Source organism: Benincasa hispida, chromosome 6 (assembly GCF_009727055.1).
Source record: "Benincasa hispida cultivar B227 chromosome 6, ASM972705v1, whole genome shotgun sequence".
Lineage (NCBI taxonomy): Eukaryota > Viridiplantae > Streptophyta > Magnoliopsida > Cucurbitales > Cucurbitaceae > Benincasa > Benincasa hispida.
In genome coordinates this window covers 36,800,402-36,826,949 of record NC_052354.1, presented here as the reverse complement: position 1 = coordinate 36,826,949, position 26,548 = coordinate 36,800,402, and the positions used below count along the sequence as shown (strand labels likewise).

The 26,548-nt window shown below is 36.4% G+C and overlaps 1 non-coding gene across 1 annotated transcript; it reads left to right on the top strand.

The window, feature by feature from the left end:
• Positions 1-2,373: 2,373 nt before the first annotated feature.
• Positions 2,374-2,480, top strand: LOC120080685. Its single transcript, XR_005482634.1, has one exon. It is a non-coding gene; the product is annotated as a small nucleolar RNA R71 (small nucleolar RNA).
• Positions 2,481-26,548: the final 24,068 nt, after the last annotated feature.

Below are 26,548 nucleotides of genomic sequence, written 5' to 3'. Positions count from 1 at the left end.
GTTGTACCTGACATAACCATCCAGAAAGCAATAAAAGTCATTTCCAGCTAGACGGTCTAGCATTTGATCAATGAACGACAGAGGGAAATGATCTTTCTTTGTGGCCGCATTCAGCTTGCGGTAATCCATGAAAATGTGCCACCTAATGATGGTTCTTTATGGTATTAATTCATTGTTTTCATTCGGGACTACTGTCATGCCGCCCTTTTTCGACACACACTGTACGGGGCGAACCCACGTGCTATCTGCTATGGGATAGATAATGCCCACATCTAATCATTTAATGATCTCCTTTTTTATGACCTCTTTCATTGCAGGGTTGAGTCTGCGTTGATGTTCGATCGTTGCCTTATGGTCCAAGACGAATGCGGTGCACATAGTACACTGGGTTGATTCCTCTAATGTCGGCAAACGTCCAGCCAATTGCTCACACATGTTTCCTTAGAATGCTCATCAACGCATTCTCCTAGTCTTCGTTGAGTTCAGAGGAAATGATAACTGGCAGCTTCTCATTCTGCCCCAAAAAGCGTACTTTAAATGATTCGGCAGGGTCTTTAATTCCAGTGTTTGTGGTTCTACTAGGGTTGGTTGTGTTGTTTTTCTTTCTTCTTTTCCTATTGGCTTTTCTTCTTGATTTGCGATCATTTCTTCTTCCTTGCTTGTTTTTGTCATGATCGCATTACAGGCAGTAACGGATGTGCTGGCATCCCCTTCTTCGTTCTCTTCATCAAAATTTTCTTCCTCAATCAAATTCTAGTCATCATCTGAGTCATGTAGGTCTTCTTCATCCGGAAACTTCATGGCACGAATTATGTTAAACTTGAGCTTCTGTCCATTGATACTCAAAGTGATTTCCCTTTTATGCACATCAATCTGAGCATGACCTGTTGATAAAAATGGTCGCCCCAGAATGATGGGCACATCTTTGTCGACCTCGTAGTCCAAAATGATGAAGTTGGCTAGTAGGATAAATTTGTCAATGGTTATCAGCACGTCCTTCACCTTTCCCTCTGGATGCACCAGAGATCTATCGGCCAGTTGGAGAGTCATGGTTGTAGGCACAAGTTGCCTCACATTCAGCTGCCTAAAGATTAACAGAGGCATCAAATTTATGCTAGCTTCCAGGTCACACAGAGCTTGCCCGATCTATAGTCCTCCTATGAAGCAAGGAATAGTAAAGCTCCCAGGATCGCTCATCTTTGGTGGAATGATTGATTTTGAACTCTGAGTTAGTGCCACCGTGGCAAACTTACCAGCTCCTCTCTTCTTAGTTACCATATCCTTCAGAAACTTTGCTTGGGTAGGCATTTCCTCAATCGCTTCACTGAAAGGAATATTAATATATAATTGCTTTAACATAGACAGAAAACGTTGGTATTGTACCTCTTCATTCTTTTTCTTCCTTAGTCTCTGCGAGAAAGGGGGTAACTGCACTTTCACGGTTCCCATCTCAGTTGGCTTTGAGGTCGATGCAACCTCTAGTTCTACTGCTTCTTTTTCTCTTTCTTCACCGCAACTTCAGATTCTTCCGCATTGGGAGCTGTCTGACTACGCTCCTTCTTTTCTACCTCCACAGTCTTCCCACTTCGCAATGTCACAACCTGACATTGTTCTTTACTTGATCTCCCCGGATTGCATAGGAGTTTTGTTGAACTCGGCAGAGCCCCTTGCATTCTACTCTTCAGCTCACTCGTAATCTGGCCCATCTGTAATTCTAGATTGCGGATGGACGTAGCCTGACTTTGAAGCACAGTTTTGTTTTTCTCTATGTATTGTTTCAACAGGCTCTCCAAGGAAGAAGATTGAGGTGGTTGTGAGCTACTTGCTTGATTATTTGTCTGATCGTTGTTGCGTGGGAAGAATCCTGGTGGCCCTTCTTTCTGCGCCACGGGTTGGAAATTCTATTGTTGATTCTTCCAAGCAAAATTGGGGTGGTTTCTCCACCCGGGGTTGTAGATATTCGAAAAAGGATTATTTTTCATAAAGTAAACGAATTGTGGATTTTGCAGGCAATCTTCCATCACGTGCCCATCACCGCAACTCGCACACCTTCAGGTGTTTTGACTAATTGCTTTGATTTTCCTATTTTGCAGTGTTGGGCTGCTAATCGCAATTCCCTAGATTAGATTCATCATTGCGGTCATCTGATTTTGTAGTGAAGCAATAGCACCATTACTTGCGTCATTGTCTTTGATTCTCAATCTCTGGTCACTTTCTCTCCAATATTTATGGTTCTTAGAGATGTGATCCAAGATATTCTTTGCCTCGTCATGCGTTTTATCAAACAGACCACCAGTGGCTGCCGCATTGGCAGTGGTCTGTGAAGCAGGATTCAAACCATGATAAAAAATTTCCATTTGAAGGCAGTCTGGAAAACCATTGTGTGGACAATCCCTGACCAACCTTTTAAACCTCGCCCAAGCATCGCTGAGCGATTCATCCATGTCTTGTTCAAAATTTGTAATGAGTTTCCTTCGTCTGGCATTCTCAATAGGTGGAAAATATTTCTTCATAAACTTCTCCACGACCTGTTCCCATGAAGTGATCTCTCCCAGTTTGAGAGAATATGCCCATTTCCTAGCCTGATCACAGAGAGAAAATGGGAACAAAGTTAGTCGAACTTCTTCGGCAGAGATGTTCGGGAACACAAAAGTATTGCAGATTTCAATAAAGCTTCGGAGCTGGGCGTGCGGGTCCTCGCCACGCCTTCCTCCGAATTGTCCTGTAGTTTGGATCATCTACAGCATCACCAACTTCATTTCAAATCGGCTTCCGTCAAGGGCAGGCCTCATGATTCATAAAGAGAAATCATAGTTATCATTTGGTGCTTCATTTCCAGGCTGCTTCGCCATCTCTTCTTTATCTGACCGTGGTTGTTGTTGGCGGTTTCTCAGTATCTGTCTAAACGTTCTCTCAATCTCCGAGTCGTAATTTTCTAGAGATTGAGAGTCTGCAATGAAATAAAAAAAATTACCGTTAGCATACTATTTTTTCGAAGTCCCCGGCAACGGCGCCAAAAACTTGATGCTTGATTTTATGAAATGAATTATGGATGATATGCGATGGTGAAATTGCATTGTGCACTCAAGTTTCCTTAGCAGAATCCAAGTGTAAATTCCACTAAGTTTCCTGGTAGGCCCAGGGTCGAACTCAAGAACTTGTGAAAACAAGTTGCATTGGTAATTTTTAGGAAAATTTTGCGGTAACCAAGTAAATAAATTGTTGGTTTGTTGTTGATTGCGTTAATGAAAAAAACCAATTGCGGCGGATTTGAGAAAAGTCAGTTGTGTGATAGATACATTGAGTAAGCGGATGAACGGGTTGAGAAGATCTTTAGCTAGCGTTACTTGGAAATGCGTCAGACTATGCGATCATGCTACAACCATGCACAACAAGTCATTTTCCAATGCAAATTCGATGCTCCTAAGTCTAGGACACATATGTTGAATGCAAATGTGTCCATAGAGCTTATCCCTAAGTCTCTACTCTTTTCTTATGCGATGATGCAGAATGCATAAAGGCAAGGTGACTGCATACAATCATATCCTATCTCTGGGATGCATGCGATGTGTTGATAACAAATAGTGCTTATTCCTAAGCTTCTATCTGTTGATTATGGATTCTAATCTGATTCTCCCGAGCCTAGATTCTAACCTGACCTTCCCAAGCCTAGATCCTGTCCTTAGACTACCCTCTCGAGTATCTCTAATGGACGAACGAAGCATACATAATACAAGATAATCGCATAGAATGAAGATTCCCTAATTCTGCTAGCTAAATGCTTCTTAACCCATTCAACTGATTTAGCTACTCATGCATAAATAACAAAGAGTGAACAGATATAGAGAAGTAGATTCCATTTCGATAAATGAGTGGAGTACAAAATAACAATGGAAGTCAAAGATAGAGAGCCTGTAGCAATTCCTTGCTGGCCGAGGCTTTTACACTGTAAATCTCTATTCGGTTCCAAAGATGTTCCTGCTTCCGTAGGCGTCGACCCTCTCTCTGTCCTTGAAGCTTCCAGCGCTCTCCCCAACTTACCGGAATGATCTACCGGCACAACTTCTGTCTCTTATACACATCTAGATGTGTATAAGAGACAGTTTCAGCACCACCTTCCTCTCTCACGTCCGCCTTAAAACGAAAGGAAAACTATGAACAAAGACGTGCGAACTGAAGTATGAAATTTCGAACTGCCAAACCCCTTTTTTGAAGGTTGCCTTTGGTATTTATAGACATCCAAGGTGAACGGCAGCTTCTCTCTCATGATTGTGCAGATGAGACGACTTTAATTCCCCTGACTGATGCGCGGAATATTTTTCACTGAAAAGCTGAATGTACTTGTATTGTTAGCGGCTGTCAACTTAATTCGGATTCGACTGTCATCAGCTTTCTGTCCCATCGTGATTAATTAGTCTTTCACCCAGATGCACCCACCATGTTGCGTTGACCAAGTTGCGGAAATCCTTCTCGGGCAAATATTTGCGAACATGATCACTGCAAAGCCTTGCGGTGAAGTTGCGCTCGACCACTAATTTCCTATGATCGTAATTCTTGCCTTGCGTCAACGCATATTCTGCATAAAAATATAAAAATTAACTATTCCTATGCGATGAACGCATGCAACCGCAATATTATGAAATTGATGCTTAATAGACGCAATTTAACATGTTTTATTAACGTGAGCCAACATTGTTTAAGAACTTGGCACTATGATAACGTGCATTTCTGCCCATTCTCACACCACCACAATGGCTACCTTGGTATTCTCGATGTGAAAATCCAGAAGTGTGGGCTCTGTGTTGACTTGGTTAGAGGAAGAGACCAGAGAAACAATCATGTAAACATTAAGCAAGTGGGAGATGATAAGATTTATCATATAGACAATGCCCAATTGTTTAGAAGAAGCTCCGCGGTCGTTTAGCAAAAGCTTCGCGATCGTTTAGCTATCGGCTAGCTGAGTGAACTATCGTATAGAATCACTCCATAATCGTCTAGTCTCTCTTCAGCTGTCATTTAGTAAATCTCATTCACTTGACAGCCACCGTGAGAACTTGCCTAGAATAGAAATTCTCACAAAAACATACTAAATTTAGGAAAACACTTTTCCTTTTATCTTACGGTTACCATGAAACCATCAATTGGTTACTAGAGAAAAAGATATAATTATCCAATAATTAATATTATTATAAATATATATAATAACCAACTTACCATAGTATATTTATAACCTATAGTTTTAATATTTCATCTCATGAAACATATAAACCATAGCTCTTTTTCTATTTCATGGTACTTAATGTAAATCTCATTTACATTAATCCTCCACTTAATGTATCTCATACACCACACCAATCATATCATATATAATCAAATTACCTCTTGTCAATTTATACGTTTCAAATCAACACTAAGAACTGATTCTCAACTTGAATCCATTGAGCTACCATTAAGACCTTATGGACCTGTAGCTCGAAGCTCCAACAGTACGTGAATAACTGACTAAACTCTTTAGTCATGGGATCCACCATCCGTTAACTACCAGGCACTCCACTAAAGACACACAGCTAAACTCTCCTTACTACAGATATATTATGAGTCCATATCAACCAATCAACAGTGCGATAACCTTTCATAGATCGCTCGTAAGTACAGCTGGGCCAATAATTGTTATCCCCTATCATTACATCTAACTCCTTAAGTACCACTGATTCTTCTAATGAACATAAGTCATAGTCCTACTATAACTGAGTCCTCTTTTCCAAAGAGAAGTTGTGGCCACTATGTTTAAGCCCCAGAATTAGCCCATAAGGGAGCAATTTATCTATTTATCCCTGCTTCGGGGAATGAGTGAATTCCATCTTGTGTAACTGAGTTTTCATATCCCAAATCAGACAAGTCCCTAAAAAGATAGGCATGTTGATTTGGCAATCTGGCCACTCTCACCCATACTAATTAAAGGATCGCCCTCAAAAGCAGGAGTTCCCAAAACACTCAGGATTGAGGTCATGTCACCTATGGTCATTTAGGTGAGATGTAAGTCTCCAGTGTCAACGGCGTTATATATAGAGACGAATCATCTCGTGGTCCGGTCTTATACAAACTCTTTGTATAGGACACCCTCGCTGGCATGTCTCCACATGAATGGTCAGGATCTACCATCTGTAGTAGTTCACAACACTTGCAAACCTCTACAAAGCGAGCCGTATCCATAGTGTCACCAGAATCAAGTAACCTTTCTTAATCCTTATACTACAGACCTATTTAGGTTATCATTTAAGGAATGATCCACTTGTCTATCTCATATACATGCTTAAGTTTACATACAATAACCATGAAACTTTGTTTATTGGATATAAGTAAATGTCAGATAAAATAACTCTTATTTTATTCATAACAATGTGTATATATTACAAACTACGAGACTCCAGGAGAATTAGGACACCAATCCCAACATATGTATGCATGCATTATAACATTTCCATGCACCATTTATAATATAATTGTTATAATATATGGTTGAATGTATGTATGGAAAGTATGTTATAGTATGATTCATTACCTAGTTATATAATTGTTATATATATTAGTAATTAATGGAGATTGCATGAAGCATGACGTTACCTTAGGTTAATTTATAAATGTTATGATTAATAAGTTTTATTCTTTACAAACCACGAGTTTTAGGACATAAAATCCAACAATTACAGTTTTAGCATCAAAATTTCCCTTTAATTTACTTGTAATTGTTGTAATTGGTCCCTTGTTTATAGGCTTAATGTGCGAAGAAGGGTCATTAAATTTGCTAGAGTCAATAGAGTTGAAATTAGGCTGTAATTTGAAGTTTATGAAGCAAGGCACATCAGAAATTGAAGATGGAAGTTGCTTCTGTAAAACAGCACCACGGTGTTGTTCATCAGCAGTCCCAGAATTGCGATAACGTTGTGGCGCTCTTCAACAACATTGCGGCATTATTCTTCAACATTTCCAAAAACGCGTGAGTGCGAAGTCAAATAGTCCAACTAGATTGGTTTGGTCCGGTTTGAGTTGATTCCAACCAGTTTAGCCTTTTTTGGTCCGATTCAACTTGGTTTGGTGCCTTAGAGGTCCGATTAAGGATTTCTTAGTTAGTTCAGGCCGGTTGGAACAGTTCGGGAGTGGCTTGGAGCTGAAGCTGAGTTATTATTGTAATAATTTAGTTGTTTGCTTACTAAGGATGCCAAAACTGATCCACTTCACTATGTGTTTAATTAATTATGCATTATGAATGTATGTTTTAATTAAATTAAATCTTGTTTGTGCATGAAGTATGCCATGTAGATTTAAAATTCCACCATAAGAAAACATATTGCATGCATTGAAAGTATGTTATAAATGTTATCCTATATAGTATGCATGTGTAGGATTTCGTGAGTTTTAATATAAGTTGTTATATTAAATTATGAAATGTATGATATATGTTATGAGAATGTCTAAGTTATTATGAAATGAATTAGATATTTAAAATCTATAACAAAGATAAATGCATACTCACCTAGGGTTAACAAATAACAACATATTTTAATAGTCAAAATATGTCGTTATCTTATCAAACTTTAGTTACAAACCCACCCAGCAAGATCCTATCTAAGGTTGAAAGTACTTAAGTTGATGATTTACAGAACACCTACTACATGGGGATCGAACCAGTTCTTGAGTCTTGTTAACCTCGTTTTATGAGCATGCGTGAGCGATGTGAGGTAATAAATGGTTTATCACTTAGACATCGCAAGTTAAAATCCAATATAAAAGTTACACTCAAATAAACACCTAGACATAGGTTGTTTTAATTAGACAAAATATACCCAAATTGTCTAGAACACTTCAGTAGGAGATTAGTGATATATATGATATATTATTTTTAGCTCTGACGTCCCTAAGAGTTTATACCATGAGATTCATGCTCGACTTCGTGTCCTTTTTAGGCGATCGTTCCATTCAGAATGTGTTTGCATGGGTCAATAGCAAGGTGAATAGAGAAAGTTGTTCATAGTAAGTGAAAGAAGGAAGTATGTCAACACATCCTACGGTCTTCTCCAATTCGGTTGCACTGTTAGATTCCTTTGTTTTGCTTGCATGTCGTTTTTAGCGACCACATATTCGAACGGTTGTGACTTGAGCATCGAAACAACCACAAACTCCATAAATGGATAGGGTCTCATAGGTCCGTCTTCAGCCTTGTCTGTAGCTTGTTGATACCGATCTCTAGGATCTGAAAATGACGGGTTACACTTACAAGAATTATTAAGTGTTAATAAATTCTTGACCATAGAGTGATAACTAAATGCTATAGGAATAAGAGTTATTATATTGTTAGTATTTAGTCAAGAGTGTCTTGGTTCAATGAAGGAGTAATTGACTACCACTTGGTAGTGGTTATTCTTACTCACTGAACTATTGTTGCAAACTAATGAGTTATGGGTACTTTATTACTTTTGCTAAAACTTGATTAGATTTAATAGCTTTTCACTAATAGAATTTATTTATACTTTCAGCATGCCAAACTCAATAATTCAACTACTTGTTTCGGATAAGTTTAACGGTGACAATTACTCAATATGGAAATCAAATATAAATATGATACTTGTGATTGATGATTTCAGGTTTGTTTAAATGGAGGAATGTCCTCCAGTTCTCGGCTTATCAACAAACCAAAATGTTGAAGATGCCTATGAGAACTGGGTAAGGGCAAATGAAAATGCCCGAGCCTATATTTTAGCAAGCATATCTGATATCTTAACTAAAAGACACGAGAGAATGATTATTGCTAAGACGATCATGGATTCATTACAGGTAATGTTTAGACAACCATCCACATCTATCAGGCACAATACTCTTAAGTACATTTACAATTGCCGCATGAAGAAAAGAACCTCTGTTCTGGATATGATTGTCCACTTCAATATGGCAAAGGCAAACGATATTGTCATAGACGAAAAGAGTCAAGTTAGTTTCATCATGGAATCTCTTCCAAAGAGTTTTCTATAGTTTCGAACTAATGCAATGATGAATAAGATTGATTATAGTCTAACCACTCTTTTAAACAAGCTTCAGACTTACCAATTTCTTATGAAGAGTAAGGGACATGAAGGAGAAACAAACGTTGTTACCTCCAAAAAGTTCCAAAAGGGATCATCCTTAAAAACAAGTTTAGACCTTCCACTTCACAAAATAAAAGTATTCCAATGAAGAAGAATGATAAAGGGAAAAGAAAGGCTCCTTCAAAACACAAAGGCAAGGGAAAAGTTACAGACAAAGGAAACTGTTTCCACTGCAACGAAGATGGGCACTGGAAAAGAAACTACCCCGAATACCTTGCTAAGAATAAAGTTGAAAAGGCAAAACAAGGAAAATATGATTTACTCATTGTTGAAACATGTTTAGTGGAAAATGATAACTCTACCTGGATACGTGGGGGCCACTCACTATATTTGTACTTTTATTTAGGAAACTAGTTCCTAGAAACACTTGCAGAGGGCGAGACGACTTTCAAGGTTGAAACAAGAGAATTCATCTTAACTAAATTAGTGGGAGACCTAAAGTTATTTTTTTGAGATAGATTCATTTTACTTGAAAATGTATTTTATGTTTCTGATATAAAAAGGAATTTAATATTTATCTCTTGTTTGTTAGAACAATTGTACAAAATGTTCATTAATTCAAGAGGTGTTTAAATATGTTGTGAAAAATTAGAAAGCAACTTATACGTGTTAAAACCGAGGCCTAAAACTATTTTGAATACTAAGATGTTTAAAACATCTGAGACTCGGAATAAAAGGCAAAAAGTTTCTCCTAATGCCTATCTTTGGCACTTGAGACTCGGACACATCAATCTCAATAGAATTGGGAGATTCATCAAAAGTGGACTCCCAAATCAGTTAGAAGACAATTCTTTACCTATTTGTGAATCCTGTCTTGAGGGTAAGATGACCAAAAGATCTTTTTACAAGAAAAGATTTTAAAGCCAAAGAACCCTTAGAACTCATGTATTCAAACCTCTATGATCCGATGAATGTCAAAGCACGATGAAGATATGAAAAGTTCAAGGAGTATAAGGTAAAGGTTGAGAACCTGTTAGGTTAAACGATTAAAACACTTTCATCAAATCGAGGTGGTGAGTATATGGACCTAAATAAAAAGATTATTTGATAGAACAAGGAAGCTAATTCCAATTTATAACATCTGGTACACCTTGACAGAATGGTGTATTGGAAAGGAGAAATAGAACCTTGTCAGACATGGTTCGTTCAATGATCAGCTATGCTTAGTTTCCTAATTTTTTTTTAGGATATGCAGTACAAACTGTCGTATACATTTTGAATATGGTTCCTTCAAAAAGTTTTTCAGAAACACCATATGAATTATGAAGATGGCATAAAGGTAGTTTACGTCACTTCAGAATTTGGGAATGCCCGATATATGTGTTGGTGTAAAACCAAAGAAGTTGGAACTTCGTTCAAAACTGTGCCTATTCATAGGATACCCCAAAGAAATGAAAGATGGTCCGTTTTATAATCCTCAAAATGATAAAGTGTTTGTATCGACAAACGCTAGATTTTAAGAGGAAGATCACATAATCGATCATCAACCTCACAATAAGCTAGTCTCGAATGAAATCTCCAAAAAAAACTATAAATAAACCAACAAGAGTTGATCGAGTTGGTTCTTCAACAAGAGTTGTTGATGGAACTGGTACTTCTGGTCAGTCTCATCCTTCTTAAGACTTGAGAATGCCTCGACATAGGGGGAGGGTTGTTCAACATCCTGTACATGGGTTTAACAAAAACTCAGGTTGTCACTCCTAATGATGGCATCGAAAATCCATTGACCTTTAAACAGACAATGAATGATGTTGATAGAGACCAGTGTATCAAAGCCAATGACCTCGAAATTTCTATGAACTTCAATTCCGTCTGAGAACTTTTATATCATCCAGATGGGGTAAAACCTATTGGTTGTAAATGGATCTACAAGAGGAAACGATACCAAGTTGTTAAGGTAAAAACCTTTAATACTCAGTTGGTGGCAAAGGGTTATACCTAAAGAGAATGGGTGGACTATGAAGAAACCTTCTCTCCTGTTGCCATGATAAAGTCAATTAGAATACTCTTGTCCATAGCCGCCTTTTATAATTATGAAATTTGGCAAATAGATGTATAGGCAGCCTTTCTGAATGGCAATCTTGAAGAGTATCTATATGACTCAACCAGAGGGGTTCATTGAACAGGGCCAAGAGCAAAAGTTTGCAAGCTAAAACAATCCATTTACGGGTTGAAACAAGTACTAGATCCTGGAATATAAGGTTTGACACTACGATCAAATCTTATGGATTTGAACAGAATGTTGACAAACTTTGTATATACAAGAAGATTGTCAACAAAACTGTAACATTCCTGGTGGTTTTTGTTGATGACATCCTACTCAAAGGGAATGATGTAGGATACCTGATTGACATTAAGTAGTGGCTATCAATGCAATTCGAAATGAAAGATTTGGGAGAAGTCCAGTTTGTTCTTGGAATCAAAATTGTTCAGAATCACAAGAATAAAATGTTAACCCTATCTCAAGCATATATAGATAAGATGTTGTCTAGATATAAGATGCAGAATTCCAAGAAAGGTTTGTTATCTTTCAGGCATGGAATTCATCTATCAAAGGAATAGTGTCCTAAGACACCTCAAGAAGTTGAGGACATGAAACATATTACCTATGCATCAGCGGTTGGTAGTCTGATGTATGTCATGTTGTGTACACGATCTAACATATGTTATGCAATAGGAATCATTAGCAGGTTTCAGTCCAATCCTGGATATGATAAATGGCCTGCCATTAAAAATATACTCAAGTATCTTTAGAGAACTAGGGACTATATGCTTGTGTATAGCGGTAAGGATCTGATCCTTATAGGATACACTAACTCTGATCGATATAGATTCGAGGAAATTAACTTCGAGATAAGTGTTCACTCTAAACGGATGAGCTATAGTTTGGAGGAGTATAAAGTAAAGTTGTATTGTTGACTCTACCATGGAAGTAAAGTACGTGGTTGCATGCGAAGTGACAAAGGAAGTAGTATGGCTTAGAAAGTTCTTAACGGATTTGGAAGTGGTTCCAAATATGTATCTGTCTATCACCCTCTATTGTGATAACAGTGGAGCTATTGCAAATTCCAAAGCACCTAGAAGTCATAGGCACGAAAAGCATAATGAACGCAAATACCATCTCATCAGGGAGATTGTACATCGAGAAGGCGTGATCGTCACATAAATAGCCATAGAGATAACATTTTTTATTCGTTTATTAAGGCCCTCACGACTAAAGTGTTTGAGGGTCACCTAGTGAGTCTAGGACTTGATAGGATAAACAAGCATAAAGCGGAAGCAAACAGAATCATTAAATACTCTAATTATACTTAATTTGAGTTCAAAAGCATGTTTAAAACATATTTAATAGAAAGAGAGTTTCATATGTGTATACCTTTGTAGAATCACTCTTGATCCTTATTGAACTCCACGACTTTGATCTCCAAATCCTTAGTAGACCATCAAGAGGAGCTTCTCTACTAATCTCAGCCTAGGATTGAGTGGTGGAAACTCTAAATTGAGAGGCATTAAGGTTGGGATTGGAAAGAGTTTGAGAGAGTTTCTAAAAATCTCAAAAGTTTCCAAAATTCAGCATGCTTTCATGTCCAAAATTCTGAATAATGTATTTAATAAGTTCTAGCATGCAAGCACTCAAACATTCAGCTAATTGACACTTTAGTTAGCACTAAGTAAGTGGGCAAGGTGTTGAAAATGGGATTAATCCACTAATAAGATCAAAATCTTGGAAATTTCCACTTTCAATTAAATTTCAAATTTTTATTTAAATTAATTGTAATTAATTAATTTAAACAACAAATTCAATTTCTAAAAAAAGATTTTTTTTATTTGAAATTAATTTGAATCAATTAAACAAATTTAATTGATTAAATAATAATAACTTAATATCAAATATTAAATTAATAAAACATCTAGTTTAAACATGAATTCCTATTTATGTAATCAATATTTAAATATTTTAAACTCTCCAATTATGTTTAATTTCGCTAAATTCAAATGTTAATTATATTGAGTATAATTATACAAACCCTAAATTGAATTCGAACATTTCAAATTCAAACCCTAATACTGGGTTTGAACACTTCAAATCTGCTCAATTTTCTAATTCAAGGTGTAATGTTTTAAAGTTAGTAAAGGGACCTTATGGACCTACATGAGCTCTAACGTTTTGAGATTAATCGGTTAAACTCTTTAATCTGAGTTAATCAATATTCATTAACCACTAAGACATACCACTATAGCTCGATGGATGCACTCTCCTCACTGTAGATATATTTCTATCCACCTGATTTAACCATGATTAGTAAGTCGATCCTTTAAATGTTGTTTGTATTTCCAGCTAGGTCAAATTTACCGTTTTGTCCCTGTAAATACATCTTGCTCTTAAGCTCCCACTGATCCTCTATTGAACAATTGGTTTATAGTCCAACTAATTAAACCATGTCCCTCTCGGCCATGAAAGGACGGGGCCCCTTTGTTCAAGACCAGGAATCAATACTTAAGGAAACAACCTATTTACTAACCCTAAAACAGGTAAGAGTGAATTCCATCTTGCAAGACTATGTCCCCAGCTATCTATTCTTATCTCCAAAATGGGAGGCTTGTTGAGCAGTGCTATTGAACTACTCTCACCTATGCAGATCAAAGGATAATCCTGAATAAACAAGAGTTCATAGTTAGCTCAGGATAAAAATCGAGTTACCCTAGGTCATCAAATTGAAATAATCAATTTTAACAATAAATGGTCGTTATAAAGAAAACTGACTATTTCATGGTCTGGTCTTATGTAAAAACTCTTTTGCATAGGATGCCTCCACTCGCATGTCTCCATATGAACGATTTGGGGATTACGTTGTTTGTATCAGTATACAAAGTAGGCCTTATCCATAGTGTCCCAGGACGAGGTACCCAATCTCATCCATATACTTATAGACCTTTTTAGCTATATACTATAACTTGATCATCTTTTATATCTCTACATAACGTCACAGTATTATACTATAGCCATGAATTCGTTTATTAGATTTTATAACATAATTCTATTTCAATTTCAATAACACTTTTATTGAATAAATTCTTCAATAATACTTTTTATTGATAAATAGAATATGTTTCCATGATTACGAACTACGAATTCTACGACATTCGTAGCAGGACTACGGGTTATATAAATCTAGGGTAAGTGAAAGAAGTAGTGGGTATGTGATGTCCTAGTTTATTGTATTTATTTTTCTCTCACACTCAAAGTTATATATATATATATATCACCCCACTAGAGTTTTAGTCCACGTGGTAGTTTGTTGGGTTGTATGTCCTAAAACTCATGGTTTGTAAACATTAAACATATTCTATTTTACAATAAAGATGTTATTGAGGTTTATTCAATAAAAGATGTTATTGAATAAGTGAATTTCACATTTTAACCCTAAATCCAATAAACTAAGAATATCTCGCTACAATATGAATACTTGAAGTTTATGTAGAGACATAAAAGTGGATCAAGTTCGAGTAATAGCCAAATCGGTCTATAGTATAGGGATACATTAACCTGGGGACACTATCGGATGCGACTCACTTTGTACTTGATATAAATGATGTGATCCTAAATTGTTCATGTAGAGACATGCAAGTGGGGACGTCCTATGTCTGAGTCTGCATAAGACCGGACCACGAAATAGTCACTTTTACTTTATAACGTCGTTTACTGATAAGACTGACTGTTTCAATTCAATAGCCTAAGTAACTCGATCTTAATCCTGAGCTAACAATGAACTTTTGTTTATTTGGGATTATTCTTTAATCTGTATGGGTAAGAGTGGCTCAACATCGCCGACTCAATAAGCCTTTCATTTTAGGGGTAAGATCGGGTAGATAACTGGGGACATAGTCCTGCAAGATGGAATTCACTCCTACCTACTTTGAGAAAAAGTAGATAGGTTGTTCTCTTAACTGCTGACTTTGGGTCTTGAACAAAGGACCCCACCCTCTCATAGCCTGAGACGGACTCAGTTTGATGGTTGGATCGCAAACCAATTGTTCATTAGAGGATTAGTAGGACTTGAGGAGCAAGATATAATTACAGGGGTAAAATAGTAATTTTGACCTAGCAATAATTATGAACAATCTGTGAAGGATTGACTTATTAATCATGGTTAAATCAAGCGGATAGAAATATATCTATAGTGAGGAGAGTACAGCTACTGGACTTTAGTGGATTGTCCTAGTAGTTAACGAATGTTAGTTAATTAGGTTAAAGAGTTTAACCGGTTAATCTCTGATTGTTGGGGTTCATGATCTGTAGGCCCATTAGGTCCCCTTGATAGCTCATATCGAACTAAACCATAGAACAGTGTGACAACAATTTGAAATGTTCAAATTTGTTTCAAGGAATTATGATTAATTATATGCGATATAATTGACATTTAATTATGGAATTAAACAAATTGAAAAGTTCAAAATATTTAAATATGATTAAATATTATATGAATGGGGATTCATCTTTGGGATAGGTGTTTTATTAATTTAATATTTGATATTAAATTAAATTGTTTAATTAATTATTAAAATTAAAATTAATTGTTTGAGTTAATTTTATTTAAAATTAAATTTGAATGAAATTCAAAACATTAAAAACCAAAATTATTTTAAATTTATTTTATGAAAATTAATTTAAAAAGAAAAGAAATTAGGAAAGTGGATTTTTCCAACAAATTCCATTTTGCTTAATGAACAGAACCTGAAAAGTGCTTTAATTACTTTAAATTATGGAATTATTATGGCTAGTTTTGTATGGTTTGATGTGGTTTTTTTAGTGATTTTAGAAAACTGAACATTAGGAGTAAATTGGGCAAAAATTATCAAAACCCGGGGCAAAAGTCTAAATACGAGAATCTAGGGGTCAACTATGGAATTAGGAGGAAGCTAGAGGCCAAAATTGAAGAAAAGGAGGTAGAATTTAGAAGAAAAATCGAGAGGTCAACGTTGAGCTTGCATTGAAAAGCTACCCCAAGAAACTAAAGACCCGAAAGTTGAGAATAGGCCAGCGTTGCAGCATTGTGATGCTTTGGATGGTCGGTGCACCGTCAGGTAAAAAGGGGACCAATTTGGAGGAGATTTCAACCTAACACAGAACGGAAGTATCTAGAAAAGGACAGCTTAGCTGGAAATCATACGGTAATTCATTGGCGAAGGTCGAGAAAACCAAGATTCTGATTCGGTGATGGGGAAGGAAGATTGATTTTTGTTTCCCCAACTCTTTCCTTGTCTAATATGCTTTCTTTCCACTTAAGGTTTATGGATATTAAAAATTTGCATAGCTAAACTCTAGATTCTAAGGTGTTGTTAGATTTTTTGAATTTCTTGAATGAATTGTTGATATTGTAATTGTTTAATTGTTGATGAAGTTTATAAATTATCTATTCTTATTGCTTTGATTAACTAGCCATTAATCAATTGATTTAGGTAAATTCTACTGCTTGAAGAAGAGTTTAATTTTCTGGACTTGATAATTTAGATTATTACTCACGATTGCTTGAATGTGAATTGAGATTAATAAGGGGTGTAGTTGAAGGGTCTTAAAGCAACACTAGTTTAAGCAATAGTAAGTAATTCAAACTTGATAAACTAGAGCTAGAACGGAATGAGGTTGATGAAGGATTTCCTGTATTTAGAACTTATAGCCTCAACCTATCTCAATTAATTAATTGCATGTTACTACTATTAGAATTTTCTTATGAAACAACCCCTTGGATTCATTCTCCTCTGATTTGTCTCTTGTGTTTATTTGTCATTCACACTTAATTATTACTCATAAACCAGCCTCCAAGAGCCTAAATAAAAACGATAAGGAATCACAATAGCTAAGTTTAGGATAAATTGTGCACGCTAGTCTCTGAGGACGCTACTCAATTTTAATTGGGATTTTATTACTTCGATATGTACGCTTGTGTTCTAGTATCTAGATTTTGCCGCTACTGTCGAGGCCTGATAATAATAATTTTTCTAAACTTAATATTGCTAAGGACTGAATTAATCTTAATTTAGGTTTTTTTCTGTTGTTTTATTTTTTTATTTTTATTTTCCTTTTCTGCTTCATAATCCTATGTATGCGATGAAGTCAACGATATGAACTTGTTCCTTTTGATTTGGAGATTGAACGAACCTTGAGAAGAATGAGAAGGAATTTGAGAGCTAAATTTGACACTATGGGAGACCAAGAGGGAGCTGCTAAAGCTATTCGGGAGTATTTCTAGCCAGCAATCCCTACATTTCAATCGGGTATTGTTGAGGCTCCAATAAATGCCAACAATTTTGAGCTGAAACCTGGTTTGGTTCAAATGGCGATAGACAATGCATTTCGAGGAACTCCACATGAAGATTCGCATAAGCATATCCATTCTTTCTTGGAAATTTATGGAACGGTAAAAATAAACGGAGTTTCTTCTGATGCCATTCATCTTAAGATTATTCCCTTTTTCTATGCAGGATAAGGCGAAGGATTGGTTGGAGTCATTTGCAGGAGGAAGTATAACTACATCGGATGAGTTGCCTCAGGCTTTCCTTAACAAGTTCTTCCCTCCTTCAAAAACTAGTAGATTGAGGACAAAATTGGAACGTTAAGACAGAGCGAGAGGATGAGCAGCTATTTGAAGCATGGGAGCGATATGAGAAGTTATTGCGAAAGTGTCCTCAACACGGATATCCTGACTAACTTCAAATCCTGTTATTTTACAATGGACTGACTAGTACGACAAAATCCATTTTGGATGCTATGACAGAGGGTTCCATCTTTCTAAGATTGTCAATGCTGCTCAGTCATCGTTGAAGGATATGGCTACAACAAGCTATAACTGGCCATCAGAACGGTCCACATCTCGAGTGGTAAGCCTCTACGAGCTTGATGAGGTAAGTACATTAAAGGCACAAATGGCTACTTTGACTAACGCAATTAGTCACTTGTCTATAGGTAATCAGCCTTCAATTACAAGTATGGTGGCATGCAATACTAACCCATCATGGGAGATATCTGATCCGCAGTAGGAAAATTTTGTGCATAAAGCTAATCCATTCAAAGGGCCATTTGAATTTTCTCAATTTCCATCATATCAAGCGCAACAACCCACTCACTATGATCTAGGTTTGCGTAATCATGAAAATTTTTCCTACACTAACACTAAAAATGTCTTGCAGGGTCCTCCAAGTTTTTCAGATCCTCAACCACATAATGAGAAGAAATCATCAATGGAGGAAATGTTGAAGAAGTTCATCACAGAATCTAGGAGTAGAACTAACTACTTGGAAAGTACCATGACGGCTCAGAGGAAGTCTATACAGAACCTTGAGGTTCAAGTTAGCCAGATGGCATCTACAATGAATACCATGCAGACAAGTAAGTTTCCCAACTGCACTGAGAAAAACCCTAAGAAGGAATGCAAGGCAATTACTTTAAGAAGCGGGAGAAATATAGTTGGTCTCACAGTGGGTGATAAAGATGGACAGGATACTGTGAAGCCTGCAACAAATAACATTGACAAGAAACTTGAGGTGAATGTTGAGGAGGAGGTGATGGAAATTCCTACTCAATCGGTTTTAAGGAGTTATTCTAACCCTTTACCTACTATTAGTAATAGTATCCTTTATCCTTAACGTTTTCAAAAAAAGAATTTGAATGATCAGTTCTCAAAATTTTTAGACATTTTTAAGAAGCTTTGCATAAATATTCCTTCTACAGATGCTCTAGAAAAAATGCCCAATTTTGCTAAGTTTATGAAGGACGTGTTATCAAGAAAGAAGAAATTTGAAAAATATGAGATGGTAAACTTAATAGAGGAATGTAGTGTCATTCTGCAGAAAAAGTTACCTCAAAAGATGAAGGATCCTGGGAGCTTCACAATCCCCTGTACCATTGGGAGCTTGATGGTAAGTAAAGCTCTATGTGATTTAGGGGGACTCAATTAATCTGATGTCATTATCTTTGTATAGGAAACTGGACATAAAGGAGGTACAATCGACGATCATATCATTGCAACTAGCATATCGTTCTCTCACTTATCCTCGTAGTGTAGTAGAGGATGTGCTAGTTAAAGTTGGTAAATTCATCTTTCCAGTAGATTTTGTGGTTCTAGACATGGAGCAAGATTCAGAAGTTCCCATCATTCTGGACCGACATTTTTTTTGCCACAGGTGGGGCACTGATAGATGTTCAAGAAGGTAAGCTTACACTTAGGGTGAACGATGAGGAGGTAAAATTTAACATATTTTGTTCTCTAAAGTATGTTGAGTCTAGTAGTACATGTTATATATTAGATGTTGTGGATAGAAATGTAGCTGAGTTTCAAGAGTTAACCTTATCCATCAACCATCTGAGTCAGAGTTTGTTAAACTATGAGATGGATAAGATAGATTAGCTGAGGATATTGTTTTTTTACACTAAATGTTTGAATTATTTGCCTATGTTTTATGTTAAGCATGCCCCTATGTCCTTAATGTCTGTTAGTGAATCTCAGTTCAGCACACCACCCACAATAGAGTTGATAGAACTACCTGTACATTTGAGGTACATTTTTCTAGGGAAATCTTCCACTTATCCTATAATATTTCACCTAAATTAAATAAGGTAGAGGAGGAGAAATTGTTGAGACTCCTGCGAACTCATAAGTCGGCATTGAGGTGTTCAATTAGTGACTTGAAGTGTATCAGTTCCTCACTTGTGATGCATAAAATATTGATGGAGGACACTTTCAATCTTTCAATTGAATCCCAAATGAGGCTTAATCCTACAATGAGCACAATTGTGAGCGTTGAGGTGCTTAAATTGTTAAATGCATGAATTATTTATGCGATATCTAATAGTTCTTGGGTGAGTCCTATGCCGGTGGTACCCAAGAAGGGCAATATGACTATGATTAAAAATGAGAATAATGAAAGTATCCCTACCAGGACAGTGACAGGATGGAGAGTGCATTGACTATAGAAAGTTAAACAAGGCCACCAGAAAAGACCATTTTCCATTATCATTTATTGATCGAATGTTGATAAGTTGGTTGGGTATCCTTACTATTGTTTTCTTGATGGTTTTTCATGTTACAACCAGACTGCCATCGCTCTTGAAGATCAGGAGAAGACGACATTCACATGTTGTTATGGGACATTTGCTTGTAGGAGAATGTCGTTCGGCCTATATAACCCACCCAACCACTTTTCAAAGGTTCATGATGGCTATATTTCAAAAGAGATAATGGAGGTTTTTGTGGATGATTTTTTGGTGTTCGGATCCTCTTTTTTATTCTTATTTAGCTAAACTTTCATGTGTTTTGCAGAGGTGCCAGGACACAACCCTTGTTCTGAATTGGGAAAAATGTCATTTCATGGTTAGGGAAGGTATTGTGCTAGGGCACCAGATTTCTGAAAAAGGTTTGGAGGAGGATCGGGCAAAGGTTTCTGTTATAGACCAGTTACCCCACCAGAGAATGTCAAGGGAGTTAGAAGCTTTTTAGGACATTCTTGGTTTTATAGACGTTTTACAAAATATTTTTCAAAAATTGAAAAACCTTTGTGCAGCCTGTTAGAAAAAATATTCGAAATTTGTGTTTGATGAGGCTTGTTTACTAGCTTTTAAAACTTTGAACGAAAAGCTGACTTTTGCACCTATTATTGTCACACCTGATTGAAGTCAGTCATTTGAAATAATGTGTGTTGCAAGTGATTTTGCTATAGGGGTTGTTTTAGGGTAACGTAGAGAAAAGTTGTTTAGGGCTATGCAAGTAGGACTTTCGATTCTACCTAGGTAAATTATACAACTACTAAAAAAGAGCGGCTCGTTGTGGTGTTTTCTTTTGATAAGTTTAGGCCCTATTTACTAGCTCTAAAATAGTTGTTCATAAAGATCATGTTGCTCTTAAATTTTTGTTTGAAAAGAAAGATACAAAACCTAGGATAATTAGGTTGATTTTGTTGTTATAGGAATTTGACTTCAGAGTCAAGGATCGAAAAGGTTGTGAGAATGTGGTGGTAGACCATCTGTCCAGGATTCAGAATAAAAGCAGCCAGCAAATATCCCCAATAGTGGAAAAGTTTCTTGATGAGCGTCTGTACAAGATAGAGGGAGAAATTCCATGGTTTGCTGATAATGTGAATTATTTGGCAGGTGGTGTGATGCCTCTTGACTTGAACTCTCGGCAAAAAAAATGGTTCCTACATCAGGTAAAGTTTTTCCTTTAGGATGATCCATTGCTTTTTAAGATCTGTTCTGATAATGTTATTAGAAGATGTGTGCCATTAGAAGAGCACACAAAAATTTAATTTGAGTGTCATACGTCTCCTTACAGTGGACATTTTGGACCCATGCAAACAGCAGCAAAGATTCTAGGGAAGACAATTCGTGTTAACAGACGAGATTGGGGATCAAAGCTTGATGATGCTCTTTACGCATATAGGACAGCTTTTAAAACCCCGATTGGTACATCCTCATACAAGTTGGTGTTTGGAAAGCTTGCCATTTGCCTGTTGAGTTAGAGCATCGAGCCTATTGGGCTATTAAGAAATTAAATTTCGGCCCCCCAGACAGTTGGAAAGCATAGATTGTTACAGCTTAATGAGATGGAAGAATTTTGAAACCAGGCATATGAGAATGCTAAGCTCTATAAGGAACGAACAACAAGATGGCATGATAACAGGATTTTGCCTAAGACTTTTCTTCCTGGTCAACGGGTTTTGTTATTTAATTCTCGTCTCCCGTTTAGGAAATCTTAGATCTCGATGGTCTGGGCCGTTCATAATCAAGTATGTGTCCCCATATGGTGCAGTGGAGTCGCAAGTCAAAGATGGAACGATATTCAAGGTCAATGCCTAGAAGTTGAAACATTACTGTAGAGATAAGGAGCGGCATATGGAGGACTTGTACTTCAAGGAGTGATCAGTTGGTCCTATCTAGCTAAAATGTTAAATTGAGCACTTCTTTGGAGGTAATCCAAGTGTTTCTCGTTTCTTTTATTCTTTTATTTTTTTAAGAATAGAGAGTTATCTCATGTTGTTTTTCTTATGATCCCCAGAATTGTGATGATGCCAAGTTTTATCAAGTACTAGTTCGCTATCCAGATTCATGGATCCCCGCTCATGCCCAGGCTTGTATCACTCATCTGTTATGTGGTTTGCTTTATTATTTTTTTTTTCATGCATTAGGGACAATGCATTATTTAAAGTTTGGGTGGGGGGTATACTATGTACTTGGTACTTATGTTATCTGTTTAACATATATGAATACTAATTTGAGTTGAATGATTTATGCATGTTAAGTTTTTTTTTTATTTTGAAGTTAATAAAAAAATTTGAATTGTTCTTAAAAACGGGTTGATTTTGGTTAAGAAGAATATCTAGACTGATTCAATTAGGATCTTTGGTTGCTTGGTCTAATGATGATGGTTGATGAGTCACTCTTGATATGTGCTATGCTTTCAAACGATAATTGGATAACATAGTCCTATCTTGAGTTTTCTTTGTTCTAAATCCCTCTTTGTATCCTTTATTTATTCTGAGCATGAACCACTCTAAATTAGAATATTTAATTGAACAAGGAATTAATTTAAGTCAATTCAATTGTCACCTCGAAAAGCCCCACTGGTTAGAGAGTGTATGGCATGATAGTTGGTAATGTTATACTTGAGGAGGTAAAAAAGAGAGATTGTTTTGCTTGAAAATAAAAACACGTAATGTGTACGCATGTATGGGAGTAAAAAGAGTTGTCATTTTTGTGATCAGTTAGAACGTCTGGGAATTGACTAGATACGAGTTCCTACAATGTTTGTGTGAAAGCTAATACCCCCTAAGTAAAATGACGCAAGTTAGGGGCCGCTTTAGGGTAAGTAATGCAGGCACCTTAGTTGATATATTACTATCTTGAGTGTGTTGGTGCTTAAGTCAGAGTAGGGGGAAGATTGATGAAACTTAATTAAATCTTAAGTCAATTAATGTGTTTTGAATTAAAGGAGGGGTCACACACACACGCATGGGATAAAAAGTTTTGGCTTTAGAAACTCTCAATGATTAGGATGTGTATGAATTTTTCTGTGGATAGGTGTTGTATGTATTGAGAAGCTGATGAAATTTGAATGAGAGCATGCATATCTAGGACCTTGGTTATTTAGTATTTGTTATTCTTATTATTTTTCGTTCCTTCCTTCTTTCCTTTGCTTGGGACTAGCAAAGTTTTAAGTTTAGGATGGTGAAAAGCACCTGAAAAATGCTTTAATTACTTTAAATTCTAGAATTATTATTGCTAGTTTTGTATGGTTTGATGTGGTTTGTTGAATGATTTCAGGAAACTGAACATTAGGAGCAAATTGGGAAAAAATGATCAAAACCCGAGGCAAAAGTCCAAATACGAGTATCTAAGGGTCAACTATGGAATTAAAAGGGAAGCTAGAGGCCAAAATTGAAGAAAAAGAGGCGAAATTTAGAAGAAAAATCAAAGGGTCAATGTTGAGCTTGTGTTGCAACGTTGTCCTGTGACACTCGATACCCGAGAGCTAAGAATAAGGGAGCATTGCAATGCTGCCTTGCAGCATTGTGATGCTTCAGATAGTAGGCGCGCGCAACATCCGCTTCTAGCATCAGCGTTGCAATGCTGCGACAATTTATTATAAAAAGAAGCAGCACCATCAGGTGAAAAAAGGGGAACAATTTGGGGGAGATTTCGATCTAAGGAAGAATGGAAGTATCTGGAAAAGGACAGCTCAATTGGAAATCATATGGGAATTCATTGGCGAAGGTCGAGAAGACCAAGATTTTGATCCGATCACAGGGAAGGAAGATTGATTTTTGTTTTCCTAACTCTTTCCTTATCTAAGATGCTTTCTTTCTACTTAGGATTTATGGATATTGAAAATATGCATAGCCAAACTTTAGATCTAGGGTGTTGTTAGAATTTTGAATTTCTTGAATGAACTGTTTATATTGCAATTGTTTAATTGTTGATGAGGTTTATAAATTATCTATTCTTATTGCTTTGATTAACTGGCCATTAATCAATTGATTTAGGTAAATTCTACTGCTTGAAGAAGAGTTTAATTTTATGGACTTGATAATTTATATTATTACTCAAGATTGCATGAAAATGAATCAAGATTAATAAGGGGTGTAATTGAAGGGTCTTAAAGCAACAATAATTTAAGCAATAGGAAAAATTCAAACTTGATAAACTAGAGTTAGAATGGAATGAGCTTGATTCAGGATTTCCCGAATATAGAACTTCTAGCCTCAACCTATCTTTATTAATTAATAACGAGTGTAATTGAAGGGTCTTAAAGCAACACTAGTTTAAGCAATAGGAAGAATTCAAACTTGATAAACTAGAATTAGAATGGAATGAGCTTGATGAAGGATTTCCCGAATTTAGAACTTTTAGCCTCAACCTATCTTCATTAATTAATTGCATGTTACTACTATTAAGATTTTGTTAATGAAACAACACCCTGGCTTCATCCTCCTCTAATTTGTCTCTTATATTTATTTGTCATTCGCACTTAATTATTGCTCATAAACCATCCTCCAAGAGCCTACATAAAATCGATAAGGAACTATAATATCTAAGTTTAGGATAAATTATGCACGCTAGTCTCTGAGGACGATACTCAATTTTAATTGGGATTTTATTACTTCGATAGGTACGCTTGCATTCTAGTATCACTTAACACCTAAACTCCCACTTAATTATAATGTTTTTGGTGTCAATTAATCATGCAATTAGATTGCATGCATTTCTTCTTTAAATAGAAGAAAAAATTATTGAGAAAATCTTCCTGCAAAATTGAGAATTTGAGAAGATTTGTTCTTCTCAAATTTTATACCAAAAATCCACAACTCTCTAAATTCTCTTCAATCTCACCACAAAATTGGATCCCACAATCCATTATAATGCTACAAAATAACGGGGAAGGCTCTACAGTGGTCTATGATTGTTCATGTTCAGAATTTAAGAAGAATTTGCTACAATTTGAAGTTCAGGAAAGTAATCTCATACCTTATTTTTCTCCTATGAACACGCATGTTTGATCCTCAAAATCAATGTAGTTAGAGTGCTTAAGATCCAAATCGCTTCTGTGCACGTTGCTAACTCTTACATTTCTTCCCTTTGTCACAAGAGAAATTGGGCAAACCGATTTCTTTTTTGCAAACTTATATTTATAGCAAGCCTTGCATGACTAAGGGATCTAATTTGGTGACACTTAGGCCACTAACCAATGTTTAAAGCCTCTAATGATGCCACTTAGTCCACTAACCGAGTGATTAAGCTAAGTTCTTCACCTTTGTTCCAATGCATAGAGCTGACGTCCACACCAACCTCTCTCTCGGTCAATGCACGCACATAGCCAATGCTACCATTGCCTTGCCTTAGGCGCCTCCTTCGTGCCTTGTCCATCCATCCTAGCCCAAATTAACCTTTATACATCAACGCTCAACATTCCTCGTTACTCGCCAACACCAAGGCCTACACCTTCAAGTAGCCCACACTTAGCCTCTAACCTCTAATCCCACAGCCAACACACACTCCATAGCCCACGCCTAAAACCTCACCTTGGCGCTTCCGCAGTGCTCGCCTTGGGCACTCGATTGTACGCATGCCTCCTCTCTTGGTCCAAACTAACCTCTTTTGAGACCAACGCATGCCTCTTGTTAGCCACAATCATCAACACACTCGATAGCCTAACTAACCTCTAACATAAGGCCTTCAATGCAAACCTCTTGCTACACTTAGCCAATTCCTTCCACTTGAGTCCTTAGACGCATGGCATGACTCAAGTCCACAAGCCCTCCAATTTCCTTCTAGGTGTTGAGACTTCTTATTCCATCCGAGAGCTTCAAATCCTATACTTAGAAAATGCCTTCACTTCTAAGCCAAACTTCTCTCCTCTCGATACCCCAACACTTAGGAAATTTCCTTGCCTTTGCCTACTCCATGGCTAGTTCCTTTTTACATACATCTTCGAAGATTTTCACTAAATATTGGATATTTTCTCAAGCTACCTGAGAGCCTCCTTGCCTAACACTTAGAATATTTTCTTCCATCTCAATTTTTTTCATATTAACAATATTCACAACATATTACTCAATTAAGTTAATAACCACAAATATTAAACATTAATAGATTCGGGAAATGTTAATTGCATGACTACTTAGGAAAATAATAAATTGATTTGTTTATGTCACTCTCTTCTTAACATCAAGTTATGAATGTTAATTGCATGACTACTTAGGAAAATAGGTTCTAAGGTTTATAACTATCGTTGTATAGTAGTAAAATTCATATGAGTATATGTCGATATTTGATGTGTAGCAAAAATAATCGATTCAGATAAGATTGACCTTTCACTTAAATGTTGTCATTGCATATTAAATAAGAAGCTTGTGCTCTA